Genomic DNA, 17609 nt, shown 5'->3' on the forward strand with positions numbered 1-17609 from the left:
TAGCAGATGTCAAATGAAGCACCAGAACAAGCATGAAAACAAATGTACATCATCAAGGATCAAACGCAGAGCTTTAACATAAATATGATGTTCTGTGAAGTTAAAAACTGTAACATGCACATGTGGTTTATCTATAGCATTTAACGATCTTCCGTGTCCGTCCTGCAACACATGAAAATGCAGGAGAGTAATAGCAGAATATGCCCATAAAATAAAGAGAGTTAAAAAAAAGTGTTCCATGTTTTGAAAGGTCATAGTTAGGACCAAAACAATAAAAAATGTATCCAATGAACATGGAGTCTCAAATGCTTACCTAAATGATTGTGAGCACTTGTTCATCTTCTCTGCTGTAGAACAGATCTTTCCTACTGCTTTGCTATTACAAGCAACCTACAGAATACAATAAACAAATGAGTAAACAAGGGGGAGCACATTACTCTTTTTCTGTGAAACAGTAGAGCTTCTAATGTAATCTGCTTAATATTACATACGATCTGCATCCCGCTTCCGTGGCCGAGGTCGCTAACGCACGTGGAGGCGGTCGACCCGGGGGTAAGCCAGTTTGAATCCTGGCGGTGGAAAAAATGTGGCTGACAAGGGGAGGAGAGGTAGTGGCGAAAAATTCCTGATCACCAGATTTTCCCCCAATTTCATGGTTTAAATACCAAATCTGTCTGCAGCTTCTCACCAAGTGAGAGCACCTGACACTGTTATTGATGATCTGATCGTCGGATGGGGACGTTAAGCTTCATGGCCCCCTTCGTGCTATTCGCGAAGAGTAGGAACCGAATTTCACCCTCTCCCTCCCCTCATTATGATATGACACAAAGATTACACTACATTTCACACACACACACACACACACACACACACACACACAGCCGGCCGCGGTGGCCGAGCCGTTCTAGGCGCTTCAGTCCGGAACTGTGCGACTGCTACGGTCGCAGGTTCGAATCCTGCCTCGGGCATGGACGTGTGTGATGTCCTTAGGTTAGTTAGGTTTAAGTAGTTCTAAGTTCTAGGAGACTGATGACCTCAGCAGTTAAGTCCCATAGTGCTCAGAGCCATTTGAACCATTTGAACACACAAACACACACACACACACACACAGACAGACAGACAGAGAGAGAGAGAGAGACAGAGACAGAGACAGACAGAGAGAGAATACATACGTAAGTAGTATTACAGATATTGTAATGAAGCATGTTGAAAATAAGTAAACAAAGCAAAAATTCTACCTGCACTTCATTAAAGAAGGTGCTCAGTATGGTGCCCATTCATCGCAAGGCATGTTTATGCCCGTCGTCTCTTTCGAGAACCACGCACTCTTCAAAAACTCCAGGGTGGTCACGGATGCGCTGGCAGCCACTTATAACTCATTCTCGTAGTGGTTGTACATAATTAATGGGGCTTGTGTACACCAAATATCATGTGGAATAATTGGCTTCCATCATGTCAGTGAGGGCAGAGATAAAACTACAATGTAAAAACGCTGTACGGATACAATTTCACAACTTGACAGTTGGCAGGTGATGTTTGAAGTGATCGCTGTCTCAGGTAGACATTTGTAGATATTGGCAGGTGATGTTTGAAGTGATCGCTGTCTCAGGTAGACATTTGTAGATACCAGTGTTTGAATGCTGTCCCCTATTTTGAGACCCCGAGGTTGTAATCTTCCTACACATCGGTCAAGGGGCTTGAGATGGCATAATATACCGCCAAAACCAGTAGCTCAATAAAATAACAATTTGGGAATTTAGACTGCTGAAAGGTGCCTGTTTTGTCATTCTATACTGAACAGTGGAGGTACTGCAATTATCTCTGAAAAGATGGACAACAGAGGAATTTCACAGTCCTCACAGCAATTTTCGAACGATATACCCAGGTTGGTGGATAGGACGCGGTGGAGCAGTTCAGTGGCCTCCACGTTCACCAGACCTAATACCCCCTGATTTTTTCTTGTCGGGTTATTTAAAAAATACTGTTTATGAAAGACAGCCCCCAACCCCAAACGATATGGAGCAACGCATTGGAAAAGCTTGTGCAGCCATACCATGGGATGTGCTGCTCAGAACTCTGGACAACTTTCGCAGACGATTGACTTTGTGCATTGAAGCAAATGGGGACAATTTTGAGCAATTTCTTCGTGTGTAATTTCTTAATTAAGCACCCCAAATTGCGAGACGCAAGGGGACTCACACTAATGAAGCACCCCATGGGAATATAATTCTACTACGTCCATGTCGTTGTTCCTGGGTAACCCTAAAAGTAAGATACAGTACATTTTGTACAAAAATAGCTTAATTTGGCGTAGCGAAAGAATTGGTGAACATTTTTTATCGATTTGATGCGTCTTTCTAGGATAATTCTAAATAAATAAGAGTTCTTTCCCCATTTTTACCTTTTCCTCGATTTCAGCGCCATCTGTCAATGGTTTAAAAAAATGTTTCAGACAAAACTTGATAATTTTTTATGGAGAATCCGAATCTGTAATAAAAAATGAGTGTTTCCATTTGAGATTTAAACGTTGCCCCACCCCACCTAAGAGGGCGGGTGCTTGACGTCACGCAAGATGTCCCCCTTTGAGCCTACGAACTTTTCTTACCCACAATTTTTGCCGGATGTAGAGTTTTCGAGATAATCCCATCCGAAACATCAGATGTATATATATATCCGGTAAAAATAGTGGGTAAGACAAGTTCGTATATATATATATATATATATATATATATATATATATATATATATATATTATCGTCAGCTTATTACAATATAAAATTTATGGAAGTTTTGTCAAGATTTTCCTAATAGCGTCGATTAGGTTTCAGTATACTGTATCATTATACGTTGTTTTTAAAGCTGTTTCGTTGATCTGTTTCTTGGTCACGGTATAAATACAGCGTACGCAATCGGACAATGGCCATGAGTCAGTACAGACAATTGAATTCAGCAAGTGCCAGCTGGCCGCGATATGAGTGGCTGAGGCAGACGGCTCGACGTCTTTGTATTGGCTGCGTAGTAGCCAACTTGCCGCCCCTCTTGAGCTTTCGTGTGCTGTGTGTGAACAATATTAATAAATTTAATCTTGACATGATTACTTTGTTACAGCTGGAAGACATACAATCAAAATCTAGATCAATATTTTCAATTTCTTTCTTTAGTTTACATGGTCCAGTATCAATAATGTTGACACCGCCACCTTCGACGACAACCTTCAATAACCACTCACGGGCGGCCGGTGCCAGCACTAACAATGGACGGCATGTAAATTGTGGGGACGCAGAAAACAGTGCAGTCGTCGTCTTAATGTGGAAACGGAGCGATTTATCTGACGACGTCCAAACGGCATGATCATTGCCTTTTGTGCAAAGAGTGAGACCATTTCCGAAAAGGCTAAGATCTTAAACTGTTCACGTACCGGCGTGGGTAAAATATACCGTGGATGGCCAAATGGCACTATCCAAAATTGATGCCGACGATAACTGTGGTGCACCATGGGCCGTAGATAGTAGGGGTGAACGACGGCTGCGGAAATGTGTACATGGAAACAGACATACAACCATTGAGCGACTGACCTCCCGGGTGAACCAGGGGACTACCAACAGCGTCTCCTCATCAACAGTTCAGCGAACACGTGCAGCGAATGGTCTCCGTAGCACCCGCTTGCTTCATGCAACCATGCTGACAGGTGTCCATCGAGGACGAAGCGGGAATTTTCACGCCAGTACCGTAAATGGACATCCACTGAGTAGCGACAGGCGGCCTTTTCTGATGAATCATATTTTATGCTCCATCGGAAGTTCAGCCTTTAGTGTGTACGGCGTGAAACGCCTGAGAGCAAACACACTGCAACAATCATCAGAATGGGACAGGCCGGAGGAGGGAGCGTTATGGCCTGTCGAAAGTTTTTGTGGCATTCCCTGGGTGATCTCGTCATTCTGGAAGGCACAGTGGACTAGCATAAGTGTGCATCTATCCTTGAGGACCACGCAGTTTGTTTTTCCTCGGTACAGTGGTATCTAGCATCAGGGCAATGCAACGTGTCACACTTTTTGTAGTATATGTTCTAGGTTCGAAGAGCACGAGGATGAGTTTACCTGGCCACCAGACTCGTCATATTTAAACCCACCTCGATCGGATTGCATGTGCTGTGGATCCTTAACCGAGAAACCTAGCTGGTCGCGGCAATGGAGTCGGCAAGGCTCCACATCCCTTTTGGTACCTTCCAGATATTCACTGACTCTCTCTCGGTTATTCTCGTATAGCCAAGAGATTTAGAAAGACTGTCTCGCTGCCAGTTTTGTTTCCTTCTTAGCATCACCCAGGGATCACGCCTGGGGCAAATTTCACGTTTGCACCCAAGGACGTGAAGCAACATCGACCATGAGGCTTCGTTCAAGGCATCCTCCTCTCGACAGCCTCACTGGGTCTGACATCAACTCTTGGAGAAGAGAATGGTTCGAGAATATCCTAACCACTTGCCACCTAATGCCTTTTATTACCGAGGCAGTTCCTGGGTTTGATCAGCCCCGAAAGATCTGGTCAGCACTGAACCGATTAAGAACTGAGCATGAAAGATGTGCTGACTCGCTCTTCAAATGGGGACTGCTGTCTTCGCCAGCATGTGACTGCGGCGCGCCTAAGCAGACCATCCAACACATCAGAGAAGAATGCAGTGCTAGAGCGGTCAGTGGTAACTTTCTCATGGCACCCTAAAAATCCATCGAATATACACATGGACTGGATGTTTGTCGATAAATATATACACTCCTGGAAATTGAAATAAGAACACCGTGAATTCATTGTCCCAGGAAGGGGAAACTTTATTGACACATTCCTGGGGTCACATACATCACATGATCACACTGACAGAACCACAGGCACATAGACACAGGCAACAGAGCATGTACAATGTCGGCACTAGTACAGAGTATATCCACCTTTCGCAGCAATGCAGGCTGCTATTCTCCCATGGAGACAATCGTAGAGATGCTGGAAGTAGTCCCGTGGAACGGCTTGCCATGCCATTTCCACCTGGCGCCTCAGTTGGACCAGCGTTCGTGCTGGACGTGCAGACCGCGTGAGACGACGCTTCATCCAGTCCCAAACATGTTCAATGGGGGACAGATCCGGAGATCTTGCTGGATAGGGAAGTTGACTTACACCTTCTAGAGCACGTTGGTTGGAACAGCCAGTTCCCTTGCCGGTCACCAGAGGTGTACGGCCAGTGTAAGAGATCGTTCCCCACACCATGATGCCGGGTGTTGGCCCTGTGTGCCTCGGTCGTATGCAGTCCTGATTGTGGCGCTCACCTGCACGGCGCCAAACACGCATACGACCATCATTGGCACCAAGGCAGAAGCGACTCTCATCGCTGAAGACGACACGTCTCCATTCGTCCCCCCATTCACGCCTGTCGCGACACCACTGGAGGCGGGCTGCACGATGTTGGGGCGTGAGCGGAAGACGGCCTAACGGTGTGCGGGACCGTAGCCCAGCTTCATGGAGACGGTTGAGAATGGTCCTCGCCGATACCCCAGGAGCAACACTGTCCCTAATTTGCTGGGAAGTGGCGGTGCGGTCCCCTACGGCACTGCGTAGGATCCTACGGTCTTGGCGTGCATCCGTGCGTCGCTGCGGTCCGGTCCCAGGTCGACGGGCACGTGCCCCTTCCGCCGACCACTGGCGACAACATCGATGTACTGTGGAGACCTCACGCCCCACGTGTTGAGCAATTCGGCGGTACGTCCACCCGGCCTCCCGCATGCCCACTATACGCCCTCGCTCAAAGTCCGTCAACTGCACATACGGTTCACGTCCACGCTGTCGCGGAATGCTACCAGTGTTAGACTGCGATGGAGCTCCGTGGGCAAACTGGCTGACACTGACGGCGGCGGTGCACAAATGCTGCGCAGCTAGCGCCATTCGACGGCCAACACCGCGGTTCCTGGTGTGTCCGCTGTGTCGTGCGTGTGATCATTGCTTGTACAGCCCTCTCGCAGTGTCCGGAGCAAGTATGGTGGGTCTAACACACCGGTGTCAATGTGTTCTTTTTTCCATTTCCAGGAGTGTAGTTCACTTGTGTAAGTGACACAAACATGGCAGTTAGCCGCTTTAACGCCACAAGCATTCCTTTCAATACTACTTCGAATGCTACGTGCCTCATCCCTGCTTGAATAAGATGTAAATATTCGGTTTGCACCGCAATAGATCCGCCTCATAGTTTTATCAATGTGAAACCTGTAATCTTTGTCGCGCTGCCTCAGTCTGTGTACTAGCAACGTTTCCACTCATGGCTGTTTAGCATAACTGGTGATTCAAATCCCATCGCCAGTGTAGCCCGAAACTGTAGTCTTGCAGTTTACCATATATTTATATCGTGACTGCCTCTTATTACAATCTCCTTACGAGAATATACACTACTGACCATTAAAATTGCTACACAACGAAGATGACGTGCTACAGACGCGAAATTTAACCGACAGGAAGAAGATGCGGTGATATGCAAATTATTAGCTTTTCAGAGCATTCACACAAGGTTGGCGCCGGTGGCGACACCTACAATGCGCTGACATGAGGAAAGTTACCAACCGATGTCTCAAACACAAACAGCAGTTGACCGGCGTTGCCTGGTGAAACGTTGTTGTGATGCCACGTGTAAGGAAGAGAAATGCGTACCATCACGTTTCCTACTTTCATAAAGGTCGGATTGTAGCCTATCGCGATTGCAGTTTATTGTATCGCGACATTGCTGCTCGCGGCGATCGACATCCAATGATGTTAGCAGAATGCGGAATCGGTGGGTTCAGGAGGTAATACGGAACGCCGTGCTGGATCCCAACGGCCTCGTATCACTAGCATTTCAGATGACAGGCATTTTATTCGCATTGATGTAACGGATCGTGCAGCCACGTCTCGATCCCTGAGTCAACAGATGGGGCGTTTACAAGACAACAATCATCTGCACGAACAGATCGACGACGTTTGCTGCAGCATGGACTATCAGCTCGAAGACCATGGCTGCGGTTACACTTGACGCTCCATCACAGACAGGAGCGCCTGCGATGGTGTACTCAATGACGAACCTGGGTGCACGAATGGCAAAACGTCATTTTTTCGGATGAATCCAGGTTCTGTTTACAGCATCATGATGGTCGCATCCGTGTTTGGCGACATCGCGATGAACGGACATTGGAAGCGTGTATTCGTCATCGCCATACTGGCGTATCACCCTGCGTGATGGTATGGGGTACCATTGGGTACACGTGTCGGTCACGTCTTGTTCGCATTGACGGAACTTTGAACAGTGGACGATACATTTCAGATGTGTTACGACCCGTGACTCTACCCTTCATTCGATCCCTGCGAAACCCTACATTTCAGCAGGATAATGCACGAGCGCATGTTGCAAGTTCTGTACGGGCCTTTCTGGATACAGAAAATGTTCGACTGCTGCCCTAAATCGTCTGGTTATTGGTGGCCGAGCAACTCGCTCGTCACAATACGCCAGTCACTACTCTTGATGAACTGTGGTATCGTGTTGAAGCTGCTGTACACGCCATCCAAGCTCTGTTTGACTCAATGTCCAGGCGTATCTAGGCCGTTATTACAGCCAGAGGTGGTTGTTCTGGGTACTGATTTCTCAGGATCTCTGCACCCAAGTTGCGTGAAAATGTAATCACATGTCTGTTCTAGTATAATATATTTGCCCAATGAATACCCGTTTATCATCTGCATTTCTTCTTGGTGTAGCAATTTTAATGGCCAGTAGTGTATTTACTTCTGTGTTGGCTGTCTGTTACTGGTCTGTAGTCTCCCCCTGTTTTCATTAACCAGTTAGTTTCAATGAGCAACCGAAAATCCTAGAGTACAAGAAGAAGATTCGGACGCCATCACGGCCCCGAGAGCAGCAGATCATATGGGGATGGCCTCCTAATCTGATGCTAGGGAAGACGATGACAAGCAGAACTTATTTATTTTTCTCATTTCGATCCCTTCCAGCCAAAACAAACGAACAGGTTATATTTTGAGCCACACAGCACCATATGTGCTATTCCGAAGTCAGACTGTGTAATAATCTGCTCCAAACTGAACTGTTTGTAAAATTTCTTCTAGCTTCAGAAAAAGTAGAAACCACAGACAAAAAAAATGTTTCATGTGACAGACTGTTCTGACGGAAGGCTTTCTCCTTCTTCCTAGACCTCATTTTACAAAGATCTCGAACTTGTGTTGCAGTTAAGCTTTTGTAAGTCTTTATTTTAGGCTAAATCTGAGAGGAAATAAAAAAAAGGAAATTTATAATTCTGTGGAGGTGTCTGATGTGTCTGTTGCTTTTGTATCCTGTCACCTCGAATGAAATAACTGATAGTGAAGGTTGTGGGCGGGAGGTCATTCAGTAATGACCTTTAACGTTGCTTTGCACTTTCCCGTGTAATGTTCTGTTGAGAACGACTCACACACATGTCACATCTCTTCTTATGCAGTAACACTACAGCGTGTCTGTTAAGTTTTTCCATCGACACTATGATACAGGCAGTACTAGAGAAACAAACACCCATAGGCAGCACGTGACTTGTAAACACAAACAAATACGGCCAACGATTTGTTTTTGCTGAAGAGACACTGCAGTTTCACATTAAAATGTCACTTTATGCTGTCTACATACTCGTGTTATGGTTCCCTGGAATATTCAACATTTACCACTGGGTTATGATGACCTTAATTTTACAGATAATTTGCATTTTGCTGTGTGACACGTTACAAGTGATCATTTTCGTGTGGGAAGTGATAATTATTACTGTCTGATGATATTACTGAAGCCAAATTTTAAAGTTAGAACTGAAAAATCTCCAATATAAAACTTGTGTTTTATAAGCTGCTGTAGCTCATCGATTCATTACACTTACTGAATTTTTTTAATGAAAATGTAAATTTCTAAAAACTGCTGCACTCGCGTTTCCTTAATGGGATATAGTTAAGGTCACAGTTATTATTTTCTAAGTATAGCCATTTACCTTCCTGTTTTTGTTTGGAAAGAGTTTATGCCCTCAGAGCGATTGGTCCTTGTCTATGATACTCTGCTGCACATTTACTTGGTTGCTTCGTCTGAAACATTTTATACGTTCTTTTATGTGTGATTGGTATGATTTGGCTGTGTGACCTTCGCAGACTCTTTGCCTCATTCTTGCGTCACATTGTATACTCTTGATTTCTTATAATTAGTACCACATTTGAAAGAAGGACGTTTCTGCATTCCGTTACGGACACGTTGGAAAGGCACCAGAGAGTACTACCGTTGCTCTTAACTCTGGAATCCAATCAATAAACGTTAGTAGGTTAGGGAAGATAGGGAAGTAGTCTTTCCACAGATTTGTTTAATCTGTACGTCAAAGGAGCGCCTATGGAAATAATAGTTCAGGAACGGGACTACAATTCCGGATAATGGTAAGATTCGCTGATGACGTTGCTATCCCCGGTGCAATCATGAAGAATATCATGACCTGTTGATTAGAATGAACGGGGTAATGATCACAAACTGTGGACTGAGAATAAACCGAAGAAAAATGAAAGTAATGAGGAGTAGCAGAAATAAGATCATCGATGAACGTAACAACCAGATTGCGGACCACTAAGTAAACAAAGTAAAGAATTCTGCTACTTTGGAATAAAAATAACATATGATGGACGAAGCAACAATGACGTAAGAAGTAGAGAGAGCATTCCTGGTGAAAAGAAGTCTTTTAGTATCAAAAATTGACCTTAATTTGTGAAGCAGTTCTTAAAATGTGTGGTTCGATCACAGCATTGAATGGTAGTGAAACGTGGACTGTCGGAAGACCATAACAGGAGTCAATCTGTTCGAGATGTGGTGCTACAAAACTACGTTGGAAATTAGATTGACTGATAAGAAAAGAGAGGATTCTCCGCAAAATCGAATAGGGGGAAAAACATTTGGAAAACCTTGACTAGGATAAGGGACAGTAGGACAGGACTTGTTAAGACATCATGGAATAACTTCCGTGTTACTAGTGGGAGAGATAGAGTGGTGGACACAGATTCAAATATACCCGACAAATACGCTGCAGACTATGAAGTCAGGGCAGCCAGATCCTCGATATATCATTTCCAAAAGATAAGTACGCTTTAGCTGTAAGTTCTTTCCTTGGCTTTGAGAGACTCATTTTACTAAGGTTTGAATCTCCTCTTGATGTTCTTCCGTGTTTGCGATTTAAATTGAGTTATTTTGAAAAGCAGCCTTATGCAAACACAATTTGTTTATTTTTGTATTTACCCAAACATGTTTCGACGCCTATGTGTGATCTTCTGTGGGTCAAATTTTTATTTCTTAAAAATTATATCGCTAAATGAAACGCATTATTATACAATTGCTTTCGTACTCCTTTGTTTTTGTTTTTTTTGACACAATGTCATTTGCAACATTTTTTCGTCCTATTGCGTGTCTGGTTGGTGTCTCGATAAACGACTATTCAGTTTTTCACACAATTTTTTTTCTTATTCTCACTAGTTCACTTCACATGCACCTACATAAAATGTAGCCAGTCAGTAGTGTCAACTCAGATAACATTCCGCCACATTTTGTGTAAGTGCATGTGAAGTCAACTAGTGAGAAAAAAAATTGTGTGAAAAACTGTGTGGATACAGTACACTGAATAGCCATGGATCGAGATGTAAACCAGATAAGCAACAGGACGAAAAAGTGATGCAGATGATACGCTGTCAAAAAAACGGTAAAAAAGAGAACAAAACCCGTGTATAATAATGCAGTTCGTTTAGCGACGTAATTTTAAAAAATAAAAATTTGATCCACAGAAGATGACACATAGGTGTTGAAACATGTCTACATCTACATCTACATCAATACTCCGCAAGCCACCTGACGGTGTGTGGCGGAGAGTACCTTGAGTAGCTCTATCGTTTCTCCGTTCTATTCCAGTCTCGTATCGTTCGTGGAAAGAAGGATTGTAAGTATGCCTCTGTGTACGCTCTAATCTCTCTGATTTTATCCTCATGGTCTCTTCGCGAGATATACGTAGGAGAGAGCAATATACTACTTGACTCCTCGGTGAAGGTATGTTCCCGAAACTTCAACAAAAGCCCGTACCGAGCTACTGAGCGTCTCTCCTGCAGAGTCTTCCACTGGAGTTTATCTATCATCTCCGTAACGCTTTCGCGATTACTAAATGATCCTGTAACGAAGCGCGCTGCTCTCCGTTGGATCTTCTCTATCTCTTCTATCAACCCTATCTGGTACGGATCCCACACTGGTGAACAGTATTCAAGCAATGGGCGAACAAGTGTACTGTAACCTACTAGTGTCTGGGTAAACACAAAAATAAACAAATTGTATTTGCCGTACCTTGCTTTTTAAAACAGTCCAACTGTAAGTCCTTTATTTATACGCACGACCGTTTTCGCAGCATTTTAGTCACATCGTCAGGAGCAATAATGTCAAGTCACGTTCAGATAGAAAAACGATAATGGGATGAACCAGTGTTCATAATCATCAAATTTTCGCTGGGTAGCGGACACCAAAAATAAAAATAAACTAACATAGAACGCTCCCGTGGTACGATGAGTAACAGTACTTCGTGGGCTAGCGGAGATCTTTGAGCCGGAATGGCGTCAAAACGCAGGCCGCTTATTATTATCTACGGAATAATGTAAAAATTGAGAGCTGCTGGTCACCCTCTGGCGAATAACGAGCGCAAGCGCTGGATTGTTTAATAAACATGGAGCGCGTCAGGAGGTAATTCCAAGATTGGTACAGAACGGGAATTCGTGGCTGGCCGCATCAAATGAGTCAGAAGACTAATGACAAAAAAGTAATAATTATGATAAAAGTAATAAAATCAAAATAAAATGTCGACATTATAATTGTCTGCTGAGAATACTGCAAAACAAGATCCCAACGTACAAGTAAAACGATGGAACTGTAAGTTACAACAACATTAATAATGTACTATAAAGGATACTAAATACGCAAAGCTGTCAACATTTCATGATTTCTTGTCAACAGCGCAGAAGTGCCAACCGAACGTGTGATGCCCGCGGTATGTGAGCCTCGGTTCGCCCTGGTGCCAACCAGATGACACAGTTCAGACTTGTCCAGCGTGTGTTACGTGGCGAAGCGACTCGTCGCTTTCCCACAAAACGCTAAACTCAACGGCGCTCCTGGATGAGGATTAATGGCCCCACACGTAGGCTCAGTGTCCTCTGAGTGATGTAGTGAATTGCTCAAGTTCTGCTGCTAACACTAGAACTTGTCACGTGTCACAGAGCTGAGAGGATGGCAAGGCAATAGCAGCCGCAAAGGAGAACTAAAAAAGCAGTCAGTGAAGAGGCGTCTGTAGCTGGTTATTGGGTCCGTAATACTAACGACTTGGGACAAGAGAAGTTAAAGTGGCGGCGCCATCTGGTTCATTAGGGACGTAGCGCTAACACGGTTGAAGAAGGACTCGTCAAGCCTTCGGCCTTGAAACCACTATCTCGACGCTCCTATTAACGTATACGAACGAAAATACTGAAATGAATAGTTGAAGGAGGTTACGAATCCTACTCTTTTCAAATACATAGCTGGTGTCAACTCGCTCAGTCCCAACAATTCAGAGTAGGTTGTCTGTACTATAAAATAACATTCAGAAGATTGTGAAGTACTTACCCTTCCCCCCCCCCCCCCTCCCGGCTTACGAGAGATGTGTTCAGGGAAATTCAGAACTCCTATTAAACAGTTATAGGCAATGGCCTTGCCGCAGTGGATACACCGGTTCCCGTGAGATCACCGAAATTAAGCGCTGTCGGGCGTGGTCGGCACTTGGACGGGTGACCATCCAGGGCGCCATGCGCTGTTGCCATTTTTCGGGGTGCACTCAGCCTAGTGATGCCAGTTGAGGAGCTGCTCGACTGAATAGTAGCGGCTTCGGTCAAGAATACCATCATAACGACCGGGAGAACGGTGTGCTGACCACATGCCCCTCCTCACCGCATCCTCCACTGAGGATGACACGACGGTCGGATGGTCCCGGTAGGACACTCGTGGCCTGAAGTCGGAGTACTTAGTTACACAGTTATAGGAGCTGTAGAGGGGATTTAGGACGCAATATTTGGTAGCAAATCCATATCCGTAAATGCGCCATTTGAAAGATAAACGAATTCGGAAGAACGTCAGTAGGTACGCTGTATGTCCCTCAACCAACTCGTACCTTCGTTGAAAGTCGTTCATCTTCCAAACGACGCATTTTCGGATGTGGATTTATTGAAAAATATTGCTGTCCCGTATATATACACTCGTGGAAATGGAAAAAAGAACACATTGACACCGGTGTGTCAGACCCGCCATACTTGCTCCGGACACTGAGAGAGGGCTGTACAAGCAATGATCACACGCACGGCACAGCGGACACACCAGGAACCGCGGTGTTGGCCGTCGAATGGCGCTAGCTGCGCAGCATTTGTGCACCGCCGCCGTCAGTGTCAGCCAGTTTGCCGTGGCATACGGAGCTCCATCGCAGTCTTTAACACTGGTAGCAAGCCGCGACAGCGTGGACGTGAACCGTATGTGCAGTTGACGGACTTTGAGCGAGGGCGTATAGTGGGCATGCGGGAGGCCGGGTGGACGTACCGCCGAATTGCTCAACACGTGGGGCGTGAGGTCTCCACAGTACATCGATGATGTCGCCAGTGGTCGGCGGAAGGTGCACGTGCCCGTCGACCTGGGACCGGACCGCAGCAACACACGGATGCACGCCAAGACCGTAGGATCCTACGCAGTGCCGTAGGGGACCGCACCGCCACTTCCCAGCAAATTAGGGACACTGTTGCTCCTGGGGTATCGGCGACGACCATTCGCAACCGTCTTCATGAAGCTGGGCTACGGTCCGGCACACCGTTAGGCCGTCTTCCGCTCACGCCCCAACATCGTGCAGCCCGCCTCCAGTGGTGTCGCGACAGGCGTGAATGGAGGGACGAATGGAGACGTGTCGTCTTCAGCGATGAGAGTCGCTTCTGCCTTGGTGCCAATGATGGTCGTATGCGTGTTTGGCGCCGTGCAGGTGAGCGCCACAATCAGGACTGCATACGACCGAGGCACACAGGGCCAACACCCGGCATCATGGTGTGGGGAGCGATCTCCTACACTGGCCGTACACCTCTGGTGATCGTAGAGGGGACACTGAATAGTGCACGGTACATCCAAACCGTCATCGAATCCATCGTTCTACCATTCCTAGACCGGCAAGGGAACTTGCTATTCTAACAGGACAATGCACGTCCGCATGTATCCCGTGCCACCCAACGTGCTCTAGAAGGTGTAAGTCAACTACCCTGGCCAGCAAGATCTCCGGATCTGTCCCCCATTGAGCATGTTTGGGACTGGATGAAGCGTCGTCTCACGCGGTCTGCACGTCCAGCACGAACGCTGGTCCAACTGAGGCGCCAGGTGGAAATGGCATGGCAAGCCGTTCCACAGGACTACATCCAGCATCTCTACGATCGTCTCCATGGGAGAATAGCAGCCTGCATTGCTGCGAAAGGTGGATATACACTGTACTAATGCCAACATTGTGCATGCTCTGTTGCCTGTGTCTATGTGCCTGTGGTTCTGTCAGTGTGATCATGTGATGTATCTGACCCCAGGAATGTGTCAATAAAGTTTCCCCTTCCTGGGACAATGAATTCACGGTGTTCTTATTTCAATTTCCAGGAGTGTATATACGTCGGCTAGCGCAGATTGCTAATACAAACAGCACGGGAAGTTTTCATTGTTAATTATTATTATTTTTTACATGAGAATCGAAAACAATGCATTGTTGTTGTTGTTATCATCTTCAATCCGAAAATAATTCGAAGCAACTCTCTATGCTAATTTATCAAGTGTAAGCCTATTTACGTCTGCATAACTACTGCTGTCTACCTCCACATCAGCCCGCTTACTGCTTGGCCTTCCTCTACAGTTCTTACTCCCTACACTTCTTTCCATTACCAAACTGATGAATCCTTGATACCTCATGATATGTCTTATCAATCGATTCATTCTTTTAGTCAAGTTTAGCCACAAATTTATTTTTCCCAAATTCTACGTGGTGTCTTCAACATTAATTATTAAATCTACCCATCTAATCTTAAACGTCCTTCTGAAGCACCACCTGTCATTCTTTTCTTGTCTGTGCTGTTTATAGTCCACATTTCAGTTCCATACACGAGCGCCGACAGAAAAGTCTTCGTAACACTTCCACACAAGTTTAATCTCTATGCAGATACCTACAGAAAAGTCTTCCTAATACTTAAATGTATAAGGGGCAGCCAAATGTAATTTCCATAACTGTTAATACATGTATCTCACGGTGAGATAGGACGGTCAATGTCCTTATGGAAAAACGTTTGTGCGTGCCTATGGGAGCATGATTTTATCTAGGTGTGCACCTCTTCGAACGAACCAAATTAGTGGCATCGAATGGCTTCCCCAAGGCTCTAACAATATGGAGATCGTATGGGGAGAGATCGGGACTGCATGGAGGGTGTGCTTAAGCTCCCAGTGAAACTGCTGCAGAGAACTCGAAACAACCTCGGCAATATGTGGGTCGACCTATAAGGACTTTCACTTCGTGCTATCGAAACATACATTTTGTAATTCTTTGAAGACCCCCTCTGCCAGTGTAAAGTGCCTTTTTGTGACCTCGAGTAGGGCAGCAACAAACCGCTGTGAAAATAATTCCAAACTGCGAATAAATTTCGTAATATTAAACAGCTGTAGATCGTCACCCATGTCAGTTCCTTTAGATGTGCATGCATGACTGATAGAACAGGCATTGTAAAATAAGTACTATAATCTTATACAGGCAAAACAACGATAATACTAACGTCAAATACGTTTGTCTCATTAACCATGCTGCGGGAATCCAAGTAATCTTGCGAGCAAGAGCCACGCAGACAATTTGGCATATGGAGGTCTGCATCACTCCGAGAAGAGTGCGCTGGTAGCCGAGACGATGACGGTCCACATCGGAGGTGGGAGGCGGGGGAGACGTCGTGGCCAGGCCTCCCCAGACTGGTACTGACTGTGATCCTTCATAAAAAAAATTAAATTAAAAAAAAGATTTGCAATAAGCAGGAAATTTGGGTTATAGTCCTGCGCGGCACAAATTTTCATGTGTCAGCAGTAGTTATTATTTCCATGTCAAATGCAGCCAATGTCAAAAGAATTCGAAATTGTGAATAAATTACGAAATAAACTATTTAATTTTAATAATTACGGCAACAAGCAACTGGATCCCCGCCTGGGTACTCAGGACCACAGTGAGCATAATACACATAATTTGTGTCACATTGAGGTTTTAATACCACGTTAATATTTAATGCGATATAAAATAGTTTCGCGAAAGCCACACTGTGTAGCACTTAAAACATTTACTGAAAGAATCAACATTTTCGGACAGTAGCCATAACAAACCGATATTAACAGAAGTGAAATCTTACAATGTCCTTTTTTCTGTGTTTCAGGTAGGTCAGTGATGAGTTCTATCTGCTTGGATTACACCTGTTTCTGCGAATTGTGCTAGTCATGGAATGGCAGTTCTTCCTGTCATGGCTGCTCAGGTATTCAAGGTAAACGGATTTCGCTTCATTTATCTGAACTTCTTATTTTCAATTTCCGAGTTCAGAGACTGAAGGCAACAATTTTTGTCCTCCATTGATTTCTGTCTTCCACCCGTTTGTTCGGTTAGTTCCATCTATGGGCTGTCTGCACGAAATCTTTGATCTTTCTCAAGGCTATGTTTGCTTATATTTTACTATTACGATATTTCATATAGTAAGAACTAAGCTATTGAGAATACAATGTAATATCTTAGTTTAATCAACACATAAGGTGTTCTCTGTTACAGGTTAATTTCTGCCAAATTTCACGTGAAAACGTCCCTACAAGTAGATGCTGGGTTGGGCAGGCAGATCTTGTCCAAATGAGAGATAGTTTGTCTCTTATTAATTTTGAACTTTAATAACACAACTAGAGTAGATATAGTGCAATCTTTTCATCGAGTCGTCCTAAGTAGCGACACAGTGTCACCGACTGCGCACATGAAAACTGAACCAGATAGTTTCGACTGTTTGGAAGACAACCGTCCCGCTAATGAAATCTTTCTTCTGACGCTATTCATTCGGTATGAGTTCTTTTGAAGAGGAGCGTGTTTGTTTCTTGATGTTTGACAATTCAGGAGATTTTTATCTAGGATAGCTCGATATTTGCCTCTGTCTTTGTCTCAAGTGTGAGTGTGTGTGTGTGTGTGTGTGTGTGTGTGTGTGTGCGCGCGCGCTCAAGTGTGTGTGTTATAGCATCATCGATGGGTTTCCCCTTACTTCGCTTTTAACAGCACATTTTGTTGTTTATGTCTTTGTTCGTCTTCTGCAAAACAGCTGGTATATCAACACAGTGTCTCATGTTCAGCAAAACTAGACATGAGTGTCTTATTTGGGAGTTCCGCGATCGTTCATTAAATAAAATATGGCGTTTCAGTCTTCGATCGCTATTCTTTATTAACAATCAATTACCGGTTTAGGGCTAGCTGCCCATATTCAGATCATATGTTGTCGTTACA

At 44.8% G+C, this 17609-nt stretch overlaps 1 protein-coding gene and 1 pseudogene across 1 annotated transcript in view; both read left to right on the forward strand.

Annotated features, from left to right (window-relative positions):
* The window catches only part of LOC126277899 (tubulointerstitial nephritis antigen-like), a 483079-nt gene that overhangs the window by 152795 nt on the left and 312675 nt on the right, over positions 1-17609 (forward strand). The window lies entirely within an intron of this gene.
* On the forward strand, positions 12755-12872 carry LOC126279298 (5S ribosomal RNA; annotated as a pseudogene).

This window comes from Schistocerca gregaria, chromosome 6 (genome assembly GCF_023897955.1).
Source record: "Schistocerca gregaria isolate iqSchGreg1 chromosome 6, iqSchGreg1.2, whole genome shotgun sequence".
NCBI lineage: Eukaryota > Metazoa > Arthropoda > Insecta > Orthoptera > Acrididae > Schistocerca > Schistocerca gregaria.